General features: G+C 38.9%; 1 protein-coding gene across 5 annotated transcripts in view; it reads right to left on the reverse strand.

Annotated features, from left to right (window-relative positions):
* The window catches only part of CACNB2 (calcium voltage-gated channel auxiliary subunit beta 2), a 229,490-nt gene that overhangs the window by 60,399 nt on the left and 156,294 nt on the right, over positions 1-12,797 (reverse strand). The gene's annotated exons all lie outside the window — the stretch shown is intronic.

Below are 12,797 nucleotides of genomic sequence, written 5' to 3' on the forward strand. Positions count from 1 at the left end.
TGTAGGTCTCCAGCCTAACTGGAGATAGATGATAACATGAAGTGAAATAGCTAAAGAACACATGCAGACATAGTTGGAGCTTCAACAGAGCTCTACAACACCACTTTTCACCAAAACCAGCAGTCTCTTTAATATAAAAAACAAGGTTGATGCATCGAAGCAAAGATGTTTGTCATTATATACAAACCTATTTGGCATTACAGAGATAATTAACTAATTAGAGAAGTGTTACTTTTTGAAAATGAAATATTAGAGAATATAATTCAACTCATCGCTAAATTTGATGGCATTATGCAAGACCATGTGCATTCCCCACCTCTGCAAAAGATCTCTCTCCTGTGAGTACTTGATACTGATTTCACCCAGGGCCCAACATTTGCTAATGTCATTTCTGTCCTTTGTACTGTAGGGTCTTAGGAATTTGAGCGGCTGCTTAATTTACACTTCAGAAGACAGTTTGAATTAAACTACAAGGAGATATTACAAGATGTTGTCTTCTATTTTCAAAGTTCTTTCACTGAAAAAGAACCTTAATAGATTTCAGTAACTTGCCAAGATTCCCTCCCCTTCTACCCAAGTTTCAGCTTGTTAAAAAATCAACTTAAAGAAAGAAAAATATTATTCCTACTTAAAGATCAGAGTACTAAAAGTAGACAACTTATTTCTACTAATATATTCTAATATGGATAATAATCAGTTTTATGCATCTAGAATGATGTCATTATAAAGACAAATACTCTGGAGTAAGATAAATAAATTAATCTCTTTGGGTTAAATCACGACAAATGGAATCCAACCTAGGTCTCCCAGGTCTCTTTGTTAACGCTAAAATATTTCATAGCCCTGAACTTGGAAAAGTATCAGTGCATAAAGTTTTCTCCTGCTGCATTAATGTTACGTAAACTCTTGCATGTACTTCATTGCTTCACTTCTTTTACTTCTACTTAAAATGCTCAAACTAGAAACACTCATTTCATCAGGAAAAAAAATGTGTGGGTGTTTTGATACGGAGGTTCTTGAGTTACTCTTGGCTTAGAGAATCTTCAGAGAAGGAATGTGTTTAGCATTGATACACATCAAGATTTTTTTCCAGAACTTCCAGAAAATTCATACAGCATTTTAAGATGTCTAAGCCTCACTGCTATGGTTATATGGGTAGATAAACAGGATATAAACAGACAATAACATTACAGCAATTCAGATGCTTTATACTAGCAACTACATGTTCTTCCTCACAAAACAATGATACGCTTTCCACAATATCTCAAATAAATTGATTTAGGATTTTAAGTTATTTTGATTTCTATACATGTTAAAACATACACAGAAAGAAGAAACATGATAATGTTGTTAATACATTTAAAACTTTAATTGCCTATTGATTTTCAAGAGAACTGTGTTCATGATTAAAATTCAGCATACTGCATATTAATAATAGAAATTTTATTAGTTTCATTCAAAGACCTGGGATTGAGATTTAATTATGGCATATTTAGTAGCCTTTCACCTCTGTAATTCCAGGCTCCTATAAATGGGGTTTTCTCTAACAGACATGGTTTGTTACATCTAGTGCTTTATTCTGACAAAGGATCTCTGCCGTGAGAGCTTCAGATCAGTATTAAAATCTACAGGGAGAATCTGTGGGAAGCTACATAGAAGGACTGGGCCTAGAATTAATGATCATAGCTTCAAGAACCCAAAGATGAATAAGATGGAGAAAAATATCAAATGATGTCTTTGTGAGGCCATGAAAGATACATGTGTGTATGAATATTGTATGTTCCAGCTGTTGAATTACGCTTGCCATGGTTCCCACCTGACTGCACAGCAGTCCTGCAGAGAGCACACAGCTCAGGGATGCTGACGTTGCCCTACAACACCCTCTGAAGCTTAAGATTTACTTCTGATTGTGGGAGCATAACTGCACACCAGATTCAACTACACGAAAATCCCAACCTGTAACATGAGGGGCCTTCAGGAAGGAATATTGAAACATGTAAACAAGACAAAATAGGATCTTCTCAATTAATGGAGCAGCAAAGCAGACACTGCAGCATGCACCTTAGTCCAGGTTCAAATGTTCTAGCACCAGTGTAACTGTGGGGCAAGGAAACTACTGCCATGTTACAACATTCGTTATTAGACAATTTATGTCTTCCTCTTTTTCTTGGAAGTAATTAATGTTGTTGATCTATGACACCAGGCTCACAGCAAGCTGCTGCTGCAAAGAAGCCCTGAAAAGCAATCAAATTTGCTTGGGATTGATGAATAATGAGCTCTAGTGCTGATCAATCCCATCACAGACAGGACAATTCACCAGGATTTCTCAGCTGGAAAATTACACTTATATTTTAGTCTTGCAGTATGGAAGTTCTCAGACTCCATCCACCTTCCCATGCCACAGCACATGACTCTTACAGCAGCTAGCACATGCTATCAGTGACATTCACCTATGTGGCCTAGAAAAAAAAAATCCTACCCAAATAAATGGATTGAGAAGCTGGGGAGGGAAAGGTCTTCTACTAATGCTTGGGAACCGAAGCAACTGTCTTAAAATCACATCTTAAGGAAATGCAGAGAATCATAAAGGTATAGAATATAAAAGGCCAGGGTACAGAAACACAAAATTGAGTTGACCAAATCTGGCCAACATCCAAAAATGTTGACATTAAATTCACTATCTCCTGCTTTCCACTAGTTCTAAATCACATAATAAACTAAATCACGTATTAAAGCTGCATAAATCAATACATATTATGCCTGTTTCTTTACAAAATTATTTTGTCCTGTTTGCTCTCCCTATCTCTTCCTGTCCTCAGGCCTGCAGCTCAATCATGGGCTCTCAGGGAAAGTTTTTGTTTTTAGTATTTGCCTTGAAAATTTTACCCAGCACTGAGCCTAAGTGAGGGATAAGCTATTGCTCTGGAAGGCAAAAAGCAGGGACAACAGTCATATACTGGATGATTTAATCCTGTTAAATTTTATGTTCCGAAGAAATTAAAAAGTAGGTGGAAGGAATCTTTCTCAGGAATAAATAAGATTTGCCGTTGCATTTAAATTCACACTAACCAACACATCTCCACAGTCACTCCATGAGGATAAGCTCCATGGCTTATCCTCAGAAGATGGAAGGGCTGAGTTCCTTGACCACGCAGTCTGAGCTGTCTGAGGCCCAACACCTCTGCCTGCAGAGCTTCGAGAGGCACTGGAAATACACCTCTTCTGCACATTGCTATTAAGGAACTTAATAGCATTTTCTTAGATCTGCCGATGGCAATTTGAGAGCTAGGAGAGGCTCAAAGAGGGAAGGAAACCCCTTGATCAGCTACCCACCAGACCACCAGCAGCCACACAAATTCAAGTCCAGGCCATTCAACGTGCCAGGCCTGTTAGAGAGACAGAAAATAATAAACGTACAGGGGAACAGTTCTACAATGGTGTAGAGGGATGGCTAGAGAGCCGCGTACATGGCTGCCCAGCAGGCCTGCTCAATTCCAGCCTTCAGGTTTCAGTGAAAGAACAAAGGGAGTGCTAACTAGGAGATAAGGAAGTAGACCAAGGTCAGAGGGAATAAAAGAGCTGTTGAACTAAAAGGATGAGCTAAACAAGTAAGGCGGGCTGTAAGGGTCTGAGTTAGATCATTGTCTACCAATTAGGAGCCTGTGTAACTACATCACTAATTGTTAAGAATCATATAAATGTACTGCATGAAAAGCTAATAAACGAAGTCAGTTCCAGCTTCTATGAAGTTGATGTCTGGCATTCCTGACCCGCTCCAAGCTGCAACACAATGGCTCTATATTATGGCTCAGCTGAATTAAACTCTTAGGAAGCATCATGGGGAGAAAGCAGGAAAGCAAGAAAGTATGTTCGTTTGTGAATGAGTCATTTGACTTGCTGCAAAAATTAAGTAGAGAGTCAAAATAACTGAAGAACTGTGATAAATATAGTATGTTTCTTTACTACAACTCCTCTGGGAATGATACTTTCAGCTGTAATTTGACTATTGCCACAGCTCAGTAATACGTGTGTTTCCAAATACTGCCATTTATTAGTGATTATTATTAAAAGCATTGTGTACAGTTGACTCTCGAAATGGCAGATACTCAGTATCTTCCTTCATTTTTGTATCAGTCAGAAAATCTTTCTTTCCTGACAAACAGAGGTGATCTGGAGCTTTGTAACCCCAGGTGTTTTGTGTTCACCTATTTTATCCTCAGTGTCGTGTTAAAATCCAAAAACTTTTTAAAATTCATTTTTCAAATAATTGGCAGAATGGATGGAATCATCAAGGAAATCCTTTCTTTCAGTTTAACATTCTGACATCTGTAGTCAAAATAATCAAAGCAGCTGCAGTTTGATCCTTTCTCTTACCTTTCAAGATATTTTTCCCTCTACTTTTTTTGCAGTCACTTAAAAAAGACAGCTTGGGAAAAAAAAAAAAATCAGTAACACGGGTGCATTTGCACAATAAAGACCCAAGCCACAGGCATCCTGCCTGCTCTCCATACCAGTCCATCCCAGATCAGCCTCAGATTCTGAAAACGAAGCAGAAGCTTTCAAATTGGACTTTGGACTCCGAATGCTAGAACAAACTCACCACATCATCTTGAAGATAATCATCTACCCATAAAATTCACAACATGAGAATAAATTACAGGCTTGTTAGTATGTATTTTAGTCATATATTTGTTCTATTTTATCGCGAATACACTATCATACTTTTCAGAGGAGAAAAGAAAAAAAACAGTTGACCTCATGATACAAAATGGAGTAAATTGTTAGCAAAGAAACAAAAGAAAAAAAAGAAAAAATTGTAACTATTGAGAAAAAAATCTATTTCACTAAACATTTCAACAGCAAAAATAAAATATCAGTCTCATCTTTATGATTAATAACCTAATGAGAAATTCACCTTTTAATGCCAGTTGTTGGAGGCAACCAAAGGCATAAAAAGGTAATATAAAAATTACAGTATACTAAAATTACCCTAATTTGGTCAGGGAATAATTAAGAGGGAGACTAGGTAGAGCACAGATGGAGATCTTTGGATTCTCTCCAGCTCTATCAGTAACATCTCACTTTTTTGCATGAGTGTATTGCTTCATAGTACATTACTTTTAAAAACTTTAAACAACAGATTACACTATTAATAAAATTGGATTTAAATAAAAGAAACTTGGGTAAAACCACCATCTTCATTGGGTACTACCTCAGTTACAGTTAGAGTTTCTAACACTTATTTGTTAAGAATCCATGTCAACTAAATAAAAATAAAGCTAGGTAGTTACAAAACCGTATGACTATAACTCATTGCCAAGATTTACATTCGTAAAAGTAAGAATAGCCATCCCTGAACTTTTGCAAAGAGAAATGTCAGTTTAATCTTTGCTATTTGGTTGCAGCCCAAAATGTAGATTTCAGCTGATAAATAAGAGTTCAAATATTTTACTTGTATTTTAGAGTTAAAAGGTTTATGCACTGACTATCCTCTATGATGTTGTTGTAATACAAACCAGGTGAATATGAATTTTTGGAGGAAAACATTATGTCAGAAATGGCGGCTAAACATACATTTACAGACCCCCCTGCTGACTGCTAGTAGAATTTAATGCTATGTGGGTTTTTTTTTTTTTTTTTCTGTAGACTGCATTGGTTTTACCTACAATACAGATGAAAGGACATAAGGAAAACAAACAGATATGCTTGATGACAAGCTCTCTGAACCTTTAAATATTTTTAACAAATTACCCGCATGCCATGATTTATTCACAAACCAGTCAGCGTTCATAGCTCAAGCTGAGTTTTGCACTTAAAGTGTTCCTAACCTGGGAACACACAGTATCTTCCTCCCAGATATCACAGGTTTTCTTGGCTCCAACTGATTTTTATGACGTTTTGTACACCCAATGATTAATTTATGTAATTAATGTTTCCAAAAGAGCTGCTTTTGAATTGGCATCTCATGTCTGTCTAATTTTGTACTGAAGCATTCTACTCTTCCCTATAGTTAGAACTCACTGACATCTTGTGTATAATGACATAAACCAAGTCTTAGCTGTGAAAAATAAAATCTTATTTTTGAAGCACCCTTATGAGCTTTTCCTTCCGTTTAAGTGTAAAACTAAAACCAAAGATACCTGTTTTTCCCTCTTCTCTCACATTTTGCAAGACAGTTAGAGAGGTAAAGAAAAAAGGACAAGAAAGTGAGAAAAGACAAGAATCAGGCTCTATAGCTCTTTGCCAAGGACGAAGGAAGAGTGTCTAGGGGTTTGCATTGCAGATGACAAATGCCTGCGTAACAGCACACATCAGCCAGGTGTCCAATCTAACAGGGATCAGGTTAGCTCCTGAGCTGGCTGCAGAGCAGCCTCGGAGCGCGCTGGCCCCGCAGAACGCGCTGGCTGTCCCCAAAGCCCCTGCTTTTGGCTCTCTCCACGTCACTGCACCACGCCATGTGGGTTACAGATGGCTGCAGCATCTCTGCGCTGTTACACATGGGGATTCACTGAAGTCCTTCCTCTTGTCTTGATTACTTCTTCCCTAAAGTCTTGGCAGTGCAGTACCAGCTCTTGTCACGGATGGTTTTTCTCTCTGATAAACCATTTCTATTTCCTCAGAGGTTTACCCTTTAGTGCAACATTTCTCCCTGAGCATAAAATACACATTTTACAATCCGAAGTTATGAACTGTAGATTGAAGACATCCTATTCAAGTTTCAAGTGCTACCTAATACACGCATGAATATACACATATATTTGCATGAATACATATATACATATACAGGAATGTACATATATGCATGCATATATACATATACCCAGCAGGCAAAAACATATCCACATCCACAGACATTTAAAAATCTGTATTTCACTGAACTCAAGAATTAAGGGCTCTAACACTTCTTCGAGCCTGCATCAATAATTCCTACCACAAAAACATTTTACAAGTGCATATTTAGCTTAAAAAGAATATAAGAGTTATCTAAAATAAAAATCAACAAAATTTCCAGAGAGTCTCTATTAAACTGGAACCTAAATGCTAAATATACCCCAATCAGTGCACAAGAGATAAATTTACTTAAATAATCTCCCAAACAGTTATTATGAGTGCAAGAATTTAAACATATACCTTAAGGCGACTTCAAACATTTGAGATTTGTAAAAGTGGCCACTGCATCTTGAAATCCTGTTTCTTCCACTCTATGCTTACCCATTTAGAATAAGTATTTTCTTTAAACTAAAAAGGCATGTTGATCCCCTAAAGAACAATGACACTCAGGTAACTGCGTCAGCTGTAGACCAAATAAGTCCTGGATTGCAATATCCTGCTAGCAAAAGGGAATCAGACCTTGATATAAGCCTCAGGAACATTAATGAGCCAGACCCCACATGTCCAAATTGCAAATTTTCAAATTTACTTTGCTGAGAACCACTGGCAGTACCAACCAATGACACCAGCCACAATGCCCAGTTCTGTACCAGCTCCAACAACATGCACAAGTGTTTCCCAATTCCGCTTTTCCCATGCAACAAACACACTCACTCTGCACTGGTCACCAAGAGCATCCCCGAGTCCTCTCTTGTCCTTTCCTACAATTCCCTTCCCCAAATGCCTTGAGCCCCACACCAGCATCCATCCAACACCCACATCCACTGGTGATCATCCCTTGAGCTGCAGCAAGGTCCTGTTGAGTGTGCTGACTCTGCTGCTGTGTGTCACATGTGGCAGGGAGCCCAGAGCCACCACTACACACCAAGAGGAGCACCACCCCTTGGGAACCTCTGTCCTACCACGGCAGGCACAAGCACGCGGGAGTAGCGAAGTGCTCACAGATGGATGGTGACTGCTGCAGGACCAAGGGGAGAAGTGGAGATGGTAGGAGGAAAAAGCCTGGAGAGGAGGCAAGCAGCACGCGTGCCCTGGCTTACAAATGTTGACTTTAGTTAAATCTATTCCTCAGTGCTACTATTCCTCAGAGCCCATTTACTTTTACAAACAAAAAGCAACATTTGTGTTACTGCCCTTTATATGAGTTTTTGACCATACAGAAATAGCGTGGAGACATCTTGTCGGGCATGCGATGGTGAGCACATGAAAGCAGAAACTGAAAAGCAGGCACAAGAACTATGCTTTTCCCTAGCACTGTTCCTCAGTATTACCCTTAGAGACAATTTATCTCTTTTCATTGGTTATTTAGAGAAATTATGATATATCTAAATTTAGGCTGTGAATAGAATATCCCTGCATATTCTTTTTTCGTTTCAAACCTTTTTTTTTTTCTTTCACACCCAGGAAGCAGAAGAGGAAAGGATTCTTATGGAACAGCGATGATCACTCTAGCAATCACAGTATGAACAGGAGATGTCAGCTGTTTCCAAATTAACGAAAGTACTATTTCTGGAGCACTGATTCCAGGTTATGTGAGAAACAGCTGGAAGCAGCAAGCTAACCCTAGACCAATACAGCCAAATGGCGAGAGCAGCTAACAAACACCATGGCTACTAGGACTAAAACTACTTTCTTCACTGAGGTTGAAGAAAAAAACAGATTACAAATGTAAACAGAAAGAAAACTACAGGCCATGGACAGCAGTATAAAGGGAACCACCTTATGCCTCAACGTCACAAAAAATATCCCCAAAATCAACAGCAGAAATAGAGGAAGAGGTTTAAAAAAAAAAAAAAGAAAAGAAAAGCATATGCGCAACCTAATCCTAGCAGATCCAGAAACTTGTCATAAACTAGCAATGCAGAACTTGTCTCCAGCTAAGCAACAACCAGATTTGCAACTACACTTTTGGATCAACACCACATTTATTTCCAGCTAGACTACTGTTCCAGCTCCCACATAATCCCAGCAACTCTGATATGCAACATTAGATATCTAATATGCAAAAATGATAACATGCAATGGAAGTAGTCTGAAATAAAAGGGGCGAATGAGAAGAAATCACTGATAATATTGTTATCATATACAACAGCTGACACAAAGTACTATCCTATACTTCTGGTCCAGAACAGATGAGGGATGCAATGCAATATTGCCAGACAACACAGCCAGGCAAGCCATGGCTTTGAGTGTTGTATAGTATCCCCAAAATCTTCACATTAGGAGGGAAGGGAAAAGAGTTTCCATGATGTAGCATGCTAATACAAGATAAAGATCCACCTCAGGCTGATGGGCTCTTACAGCTTGTCAAAAAGTGCTGCTTCATCTTAGGTAGACATATCTAAACCAACCTTGCTGCTGCCTGCTAACACCATGGGGTCATTCAGGGTCTGTGAAACCTGCCTGAGAGTGAGTAAATACTCAAGTAACTAGTCCTGGCACACACAGTTGGGTAATTCCACCAGACAACCTGTGTCATGCCTTGAGCAGATACTCCTTGTGGGGATAGCTAGGCATCATCGTGGCATGGTAGGTATTTCAAAGCAGTGGTCTCCAACCCGCACGTGGAGGCAATACAACAGACACCACTCTATTACAGGCAGAAAAAGCTGTCACCACCACCCAAGTATGTATTTTGCTCTGCATTTTTGCCTAAGGCAAAGCAAAGGGATGCCTGGTATACAAATTTCACAGGTTCACAGTCTCAGTGTAAAATTGATCAAAATGAAGTGTTAACTGAGGACTACAGGTATTTCAGATTTAAAGAATTCCGAAAAGTGCATCAGCATAGGGTATTAGCTTACCTGCAAACAAAGAGGACCTATTAAGGAGACGGATATTGACTTCTGAAAAGCCATGATTCGACTTTGAAAAACAAATTTGGATTATTAACTGGTACTTTTAGTCAATATATTAGAAATAACTGAAATTTTGCTGAAATACTGAACATATGAGAGACTTTTTTTTGGTCTGTATTGTGATCTAGTCCACAGATTTCCTTCAGAAACAGTCTCTGTCTAAGCAGCTCTAGAGTTGGGGGAGGAAAAGGAGAGGCAAAATATTAAATAATTTAAGCTTTTTATTGAGGAGAAGAGAGAAGTGTATATACATGTGAATAAAGGCACGTCAGCCAAGACCTGCTGCATGAACATTTGATGCCCCTGAGGAAGAATAAAGATGTCCCTGAGGAAGAACAAAGTAACAAGATATTTGAATGGATTTCATTGGCTCTGGAAAGGGCCAAGAGTCATTACCAAAGTTTGCTTTTTTCTTATGCTTAAAATTTAATTCATTTAATATTGAACTCCAATATATGTACCTTCACTTTTTTTTTTTTGTTTTGCTTTGTTTTGTTTGTTTCTTATCTCATCCTTCTCACTTCCTATAATGTTTTAAGGGATAATTAATCAAACACTAGAAAGGCCTGGACAAAAGACCGCTTTTGTTACTAAAATTCATTTTGAAAGCCGGTCGTTCAAAATTAAAAGTCTTTCAGTAGAAATGACAGATTCTAAAATACAGACACTAAAAATAATACAAAGCAGAGGGGATTAGCCGTATTTATTCCTAGTGGTGAATGCATAAGCTTCCTATCTTTTATGGAAATACAAAGTTAATTCCAAAAACAAAAGATGTGTAGAAGTGCTCAGAGTAGAGGGTTTTGTAGGTTCCTTGCTCAGCCAGCACGCAGGCCCTCTTTCACCTGGAGATGGATGTGAGCATCCCCAGATGGATTGGATTTTTCCAAGACAGGCTTAAAGAAAGAAAAAAAGAATCACATACGCTTTTTTTTTTTTTTTTCCTTTTTGCATCTGCCTTGTTCCTCCACTCTGGACCAGAGCATTTTACCTCTATTTTACCTCTGCTTCAGCCGTAACAGCATCACCAGCGAAGCTGTTTCCCCTGGGACCTCTGAACTGTCGCCTCTCGGTGTCGGTCCCAGGACACCTCAGGTTTTGCTTCTCCGTCTCTACCTTCCTCATGGCACATTGCTGCAAACGCCCATGTCTCCGTGAGTCAGCAAAAGCAACCTAACATAATACTTTAACCTAACTAACTAACCTAACTAATACTTTATCATGACTTGTTTTTTTAATCTGAGACTGCACATTATCAGACATTCCTATTCTGGCTTCAGGGTGTATGGACACACAAGATTCACAGAGATCCATCTTAAAACACAAATCTTCTAACCATTAGGCATTCTGTGCTTTGTTAATATATTTTTCTATACTGTTTACAGTGTTCTCCTCAACTGTAAGGAAGGAAAATGGATGTCATTAGACTGCTTTCATTAAGTGCATGACACAGTTCAACAGTTTGTTTTTCTTCCCCATCTTCTCTTAATTCACAATCCTTTTCCCCTCAGCTTTGCATTATTCGTATGTGTCATCCTTGGCTAACTCCTGTGACAAATAGAACTGTAGTGACTTTATTTAGGATCAACAGTTCCGCTCACAATATTAGAAGGAAAAAGTTAAGGCAGCTGCGTCACGGGGCCCTGGCTGGCAGCTCGTGCTGCGGCCCAGGAAGCTGCCCGCAAACCACCGCCTGCCGAGAGCCCCGTGTGGCCAGAGCGCCCATGGAAGCTCCCCTTCCATCGGCTTTACATGGGGTGTTTCTGGGAGTGAGAAAGCATAAAAGGAAAATAGACCTGATCACATTACAGATATACTGAGTTAGATTTAATTTACATCTCTTAAGCTGCCTATCTAAAATGCAAGCAATGAATATGCATAATGTTTTAATGAATACCATTAATTGAGATATTAGCTATTGTGTAAAATGGTCTCTACATGACAACCAGGAGTGGTTTTAACTCCTTTGGCTCAAGAAACAAACCTGTTTATACAGTTCCAGCTTTAATCTGTGTTAAAACCCAAGTGATTTGAATAATTTATTTTGTGTTTTCTGAAATTACCCATTGTTATAACAGGTTGATTTTGGCAGCGCTTTTACTACTTTGACTGTTCACAAGTTGTCTTAACAGTCTCAGACAGTGTCAGACCTAGAGACTGCATCTCATGCCAGCTGGAGTGAGAGCACCGCTTTGATGTATAGAAATATAGTTTTTAAAAGTCAGGGTCTTCTAGCAATTCTCCATAAACTACAATGGCAGCTGTGCTAGAGGTCATGAATATTACAGAAAGGTTGTCCATGCATTCAAGTCAGCATCAGTAAGCCAAATTCCCATAGCAACACTTGCATAGATTTACCCATCACTAAGAGATGCATCGGTTCAGCACTTAAGTGTTATGGTGTTCTCCTTATTAGCCCGCAAGATATTACTACTTCAACTTCTTGAAGAGATCATTTATTTTACTGATAAAATTCAGCGCTTTACCTGAGTTTCAGAGCAATCTTCATCCTCTCACCTAAGAACAGAGAAATCTTAAACTAACAGAATGAGACCCTGATAAAACTAGAACTCCTGTCTGCACGGTGGAAAGAAGAAATGGGCTGCTGCAGCGCTGCAGCTATGCTGATCCCAAGACAGCAGGTCTAGACTTCAAAGACATGTTCAGCACCTCCTATGACTGGCAAGCTCCAGCAGTTCATTAAAAACCTGCTTTGGAAGCTCTTATTAAAATCTGCTAACTATAACATTTTCCCCAAAACATATTTGGTTTCCCTGTTTAAGTATTCTAACCTGAAGAAACTGGCTGCTTGTGCATTATACTACTGTATTATTTATTGAGCTGGCTCTTTTCCTGTAATCAGGTTAACACCTCAATAATCCGAATGCCTGAATTTATGAGAAACCCTTGTAGCGCAGGCGGCATAAATGGGCAGAGGCAAAGCTGGCAGCGGAAAAGGAAACAGAATGCAAGATGGACCAGGGATGGGGAAATAAGGAACAAGCCAAAATGGAGGAGGGGAATCAGAGAGAAAATGAGAAACACAGA

Source organism: Tinamus guttatus, unplaced genomic scaffold (genome assembly GCF_059628265.1).
Source record: "Tinamus guttatus ecotype Peru unplaced genomic scaffold, ASM5962826v1 Tinamus_guttatus_pri_ptg000209l, whole genome shotgun sequence".
Lineage (NCBI taxonomy): Eukaryota > Metazoa > Chordata > Aves > Tinamiformes > Tinamidae > Tinamus > Tinamus guttatus.